The sequence below is a fragment of the Rhinolophus ferrumequinum genome, chromosome X (genome assembly GCF_004115265.2).
Source record: "Rhinolophus ferrumequinum isolate MPI-CBG mRhiFer1 chromosome X, mRhiFer1_v1.p, whole genome shotgun sequence".
In the NCBI taxonomy this organism is placed as follows: Eukaryota; Metazoa; Chordata; class Mammalia; order Chiroptera; family Rhinolophidae; genus Rhinolophus; species Rhinolophus ferrumequinum.
The window spans coordinates 37,726,853-37,733,165 of NC_046284.1; positions in this window are offsets into that span (position 1 = coordinate 37,726,853).

Sequence of the window (6,313 nt, forward strand, 5' to 3'; positions counted from 1 at the left end):
GTCCCACTCATTTATTTTTGCTTTTAATTCTCATACATTTATTTTTATTTATTTTTTTATTAAATTTATTGGGGGGACAATTGTTAGTAAAATTACATAGATTTCAGGTGTACAATTCTGTATTACACCATCTATAAATCCCATTGTGTGTTCACCACCTGGAGTCAGTTCTCCTTCCATCACCATATATTGGATCCCCCTTACCCTCATCTCCCACCCCTCACCCTCCTTACACTCTGGTAACCACGAAACTATTGTCTGTGTCTATGAGTTCTTGTTTCTCATTTGTTTGTCTTGTTCTTTTGTTGTTTTTAGTTTATATACCACATATCAGTGAAATCATATGGTTCTCTGCTTTCTCTGTCTGACTTATTTCGCTTAGCATTATACTCTCAAGATCCATCCATGTTGTCACAAATGTTCCTATATCATCTTTTCTTACCGCCGAATAATATTCCATTGTGTATATATACCACAACTTCTCTATCCATTCATCTATCGAAGGACATTTTGGTTGTTTCCATGTCTTGGCCACCGTAAACAAAGCTGCAATGAACATTGGAGCACATGTGTCTTTATGTGTATATGTTTTCAGATTTTTTTGGTAGATACCAGGAGAGGGAATGCTGGGTCATATGGTAATTCTATTCGTAATTTTTTGAGGAACCTCCAAACTGCCTTCCATAACAGCTGCACCAGTCTGCATTCCCACCAACAGTGTATGAGGGTTCTGTTTTCTCCACAGCCTCTCCAACATTTGTTACTATTTGTCTTGTTGATGATAGCCATTCTGACTGAGGTGAGGTGATATCTCATTGTGGTTTTTATTTGCATTTCTCTGATGATTAGTGATGATGAGCATTTTTTCATATGTCTATTTGCCATTTGTATGTCCTCTTTGGAGAAATGTCTCTTCAGGTCCTCTGCCCATTTTTCAATTGGGTTGTTTGTTTTTTGTTGTTGAGTTTCATGAGATCCTTGTATATTTTGGATATTAGCCCCGTATCGGAGACACTGTTTGCAAAAATCTTCTCCCATTCTGTTGCTTGCCTCTTTATTTTGTCGATGGTTTTTTTTTGCTGTGCAGAAGCTTTTAAGTTTCATATAGTCCCTTTCATTTATTTTAGCTTTTGCTTCCCTTGCCTTTGGAGTCAAATTCATAAAATGCTCTTTGAACCCAAGGAACATAAGTTTAGTACCTATGTTTTCTTCTATGCAGTTTATTGTGTCAGGTCTTATGCTCAAGTCTTTGATCCATTTTGAATTAATTTTGGTACATGGTGACAGATAGCAGTCCAGTTTCATTCTTTTGCACGTGGCTTTCCAATTCTCCCAGCACCATTTATTGAAGAGGCTGTCTTTCCTCCATTGTATGTTTTTAGCTTCTTTGTCAAAAATTATCTGTCCATATTTATGTGGTTTTATTTCTGGGTTCTCAATTCTATTCCATTGGTCTATGTGTCTGTTTTTCTGCCAATACCATGCTGTTTTGATTATTGTAGCCCTGTAGTACAAGCTAAAGTCAGGGAGTGTGATACGTCCAGCATTGTTCTTTTTTCTTAAAATTGCTTTGGCTATTCGGGGTTTTTATGGTTCCAAACAAATCTGATGATTTTTTGTTCTATTTCTTTAAAAAATGTCATTGGGATTTTGATGGAGATTGCAATAAATCTGTATATTGCTTTGGGTAATATGGCCATTTTAACTATGTTGATTCTTCCAATCTATGAGCACGGAATGTCTTTCATTTCTTTGTGTCTTCTTCAATTACTTTCAAAAATGTCTTATAGTTTTCAGCTTAAAGGTCCTTCACATCCTTGGCTAAGTTTATTCCTAGGTATTTTATTCTTTGTGCTGCAATTGCAAATGGAATTGTTTTTTGTATTTCTTTTTCTGAGATTTTATTGTTAGTATATAGCAATGCAATGGACTTCTGTATGTTGATTTTGTAGCCAGCAAATTTATTATATTTGTTGAATGTTTCTAATAGCTTTTTGATGCAGTCTTTAGGGTTTTCTATATATAGCATCATGTCATCTGCAAAGAGTGATAATTTAACTTCTTCTTTCCCAATATGGATGCCTTTTATTTCTTTCTCTTGCCTGATTGCTCTGGCAAGGACTTCCAACACTATGTTGAAAAGCAGAGGCGATAGGGGACAGCCCTGTCGTGTTCCTGAATGTAGCGCATAGGGCTTCAGTTTTTCACCATCAATTATGAGATTAGCTGAGGGTTTGTCATATATGGCCTTTATTATGTTAAGGTATTTTCCTTGTATACCTATTATATTAAGTGTTTTAATCATAAATGGATGTTGTATCTTGTCAAATGCTTTTTCTGCATCAATTGATATAATCATATGATTTTTGTCCTTTGTTTTGCCAATGTGATGTATCACATTGATGGATTTGCAGATGTTGAACCATCCTTGTGCCCCGGGGATGAACCCCACTTGGTCGCAACGAATGACCTTTTTAATGCATTATTGTATTCGCTTTGCTAGAATTTTGTTTAGGATTTTTGCATCTGTATTCACCAGAGCTATTGGTCTGTAGTTTTCTTTTTTGTTTGTTGTCCTTACCAGGTTTTGGTATCAGGGTAATGTTGGCCTCATAAAATGAGTTAGGGAGTAATGTCTCTTCTTCAATTTTTTGGAAGAGTTTGAGCAAGATTGGAATTAGATCCTCTTTAAAGGTTTGGTAGAATTCACTAGTGAAGCCATTTTGTCCCGGGGTTTTCCTTTTGGGAAGGTTTTGGATGACTGATTCAATTTCGTTACTGGTGATCGGTCTGTTTAGATTTTCCAGTTCTTCATGGCTCAGACTTGGAAGGCTAAGAACTTGTCTATTTCTTCTAGGTTATTGAATTTGGTGGCATATAGTCCTTCATAGTATTCTTGGATGAGCCTTTGTATTTCTGTGTTGTCTGTGATAACTTCCCCTTTTTCATTTCTGATTTTGTTAGTATCTTTTTTCTTTTTATCGTACTGAGTCTAGCGAAGGGTTTGTCAATTTTGTTAATCTTTTCAAAGAACCAGCTCTTTGTCACCTTAATTTTTTGTATTGTCTTTTTGTTGTCTATTTCATTTAGTTCTGCTCTGAATTTTGGTATATCCTTTCTTCTGCTGACATTGGGTTTCACTTGTTCTTATTTTTCTAGTTCTTTAAGGTGTAACATGAGGTTATCTATTTGGGATTTTTCTTGTTTCTTGAGATAGGCCTGTAATGATATAAATTTCCCTCTTAAAACTGCTTTCTCTGCATCTCAGAAATTTTGGTAGGATGTATTTTCATTTTCATTTGTTTCTATGTATCTTTTGATCTCTCCTCTAATTTCTTCTTTGACCCAGTAGTTCTTTAAAAGTATGTTTTTAATCTCCATGTATTTGTGTTTTTTCCTGCTTTCTTTTTGCAGTTGATATCTAATTTCAAAGTCTTGTGATCAGAGAATATGCTTGGTATGATTTCAATGTTCTTAAATTTGCTGAGGCTGATTTTAAGTCCCAATATATGGTGTATCCTTGAGAATGTTCCATGTACACTAGAAAAGAATGTATAGCCTGATATTTTACACTGAAGTGCTCTATATATGTCAATTATGTCCATTTCATCTAATGTGTCATTTAGGGCTGATATTTTGTTATTTATTTTCTGTTTGGATGATCTATTCATAGCTGTCAGTGATGTATTCAGGTCCCCTAGTATAATTGTGTTTTGGTCAAGTTTTCCCTTTAGTTCTGTTAGTAGTTGCTTGGTATATTTTGGTGCTCCCTGATTGGGGGCATAAATATTGATGACTGTTATGTCTTCTTATTGTATATACCCCTTTACCATTATGAAATGTCCATCTTTGTCTCTTGTTATCTTTTTCACCCTGAGGTCTGTTTCATCTGATATCATTATGGGTACACCTGATTTACTCTGGGTCCCATTTGCTTGGAGTGTCAATTTCCACCCTTTCACTTTGAGTCTATGCTTGTCCTTGTAGCTGAGATGTGTCTCTTGGAGACAGCACATGGTTGGGTTTAGTTTTTTGATCCAATCTGCTACTCTGTGACTTTTTATTGGTGAGTTCAGTCCATTTACATTTCGGGTGGTTATTGATATATGAGGATTTCCTGTCATTGTATCTTTAGTTTTCTGGTATGGCTGTGTCTCCATTGTTTCTTTGCCTTTTTGTTGTTGTATATTATTTCTGTACGGTAGTATTCTACGATGTTTCCCTCTGTTTCTTTTGTTACAGTATATATTTCAGTTCTGGATCTTTCTTGAGTGGTTACCCTTAAGTTTAAGTAAAAGAAAGTTTGATATTTAGAGTATTCCATTTTCTTTAGCACGTTTACTTTCTCCATTCCCATATTCCTGTTCAGGCCTTTATTCTCCCCCTTTTTATGTTTCGATTGCCACAAATTGTCCATGTTGATGGTGGTCGAATAGCCCCCTTTAGTATTTCTTGTAGTGCAGGTCATTTATTAGAAAATTCCCTCTGCTTCTGTATGTCTGGAAAGGTCTTTATTCCTCTTCATATCTAAAGGATATGTTTGCTGGATATGTTATTCTTGGCTCATAATTTCCCTCTTTCAATAGTTTGAATATTTTGTTCCACTCCCTCCTGGCTTGTAGACTTTCTGCTGAAAAATCTGGTGATAATCTAATGGGCTTTCCTTTGAAGGTTACCGTCTTCTTTTCCTTGGCTGCCTTGAGGATTCTTTCTTTGTCGTTGATTTTAGACAGCTTCAATACAATGTGCCTTGGAGAAGGCCTGTTGGGATTGAGGTAATTAGGTGTTCTATTTGCTTCTTGGATTCGAGGATCCAGTTCTTTCCACAAGTTTGGGAAGTTCTCATCCACAATTTGTTTCAATATATTCTCTGTTCCCTTCTCTCTTTCTTCTCCTTCTGGTATGCCCATTATTCTTATATTGCTCTTTCTGATGGAGTCAGAAAGTTCTTGTAGAGTTCTTTCATTTCTTTTAAGTCTCAAGTCTCTTTCTTCTTCCATGTGTGTAATTTCCAGGTTTCTATCTTCGATGTCACTGATTCTTTCCTCCGTCTGGTCAACTCTACTACCTAAGCTGGTTATTTCATTCTTAATTTCTTCTATTGAGTTCTTAATCTCTAGACATTCTATTTGGTTCTTTTTTAAAATTTCAATCTCTTTCGTAAAATGCTCATGTTGTTCTTTAGTTGTGTTTCTGAGTTCATTAAACTGCCTTTCTGTGTTTTCTTGCATCTCGTTGAGTTGTTGAGAACTGCAGTTTTGAATTCTCTGTCGTTTATGCTACATATTTCCATATCTTTAAGTTCATTGTATGGAGACTTTTCACTTTCTTTCTGAGCTGTCTTGTTGCCTTGGTTATTCATGGCAATTACTGATTTATTATTTCTCTTCCTAGACATCTACAGGAGTGGCTTCTGCAACAGGTTGATAGGAAGAGGTCTTTCTTTTGTTTTCCAGTACTTGTTGGTAGAATGTTATATTTTCTCTCTGACTGCAGCCTTTTTTTCCCTCTCACTCGGTAGAGCTATATTTTCTCTGCACTATTCCAGCTTCTCACACAATGGGGAGATTCCCTGGGAGATGGGCTTCTCTTCTGTTAATAGTTCACTTGGGTCACAGGGTGCAGTGTCTTTGTGGGTATGTGGAGAGCTTTTGAAGTTCCAAATCTCTTCCTGTACCAGATTCAGAGCCTGTATGTTTCAGCAGTTCTGTTTACTCCTGCAGGGATCTGCCCACATAGGCAGATAGGTGGGGCCAGGGCCGGGGTGAGTTGTGAGAGGTGGCCCAGAGCAATGGCGGCGACCACCTCCACAGCCGGTCCTGCTTCCACAGCTCCCTTCCCTCTGCCGGAACTAGTTAGGCTGCGAATCTGTGTCTGCAGTCCACAGTTCTCAGAACAGCAAATATTCTGTTCTTTTGATCTGACACTGCTGCTGTTACGCTTCTAGCACCAGGCAGGTGGGTGCTGGGCGAGCTCTGGGAGGGTTGGAAGGGGGCGGCTATTCTCAGTGCCTAAGGCTTCCGTTCTCTGCTCGGCAGTGAGGGCTTAAACCACGTTTTCAGCCTTCTTCCCTCAGTCTTTTCCCCGAGGTCTCTGCCGTGAGCTTTGGGTTCAGCCATGTTATAGGCTGTGCCCTCAGCCCTGTGGGCCATAATTGGAGCCCTAGCAGTCCGAGTTCTTCCCTCTCCCGCAGCTGCGGTAGTTCCACGATGCAGCGAGCTCAGAGCACTGAGCTAGGTCTGCGTCCTGCGTCAGCCTGTGTGTCTCTGTCTCCGCACTTCTCCCTTCCCTCCTCCCCCGCTCGCTCGCGATT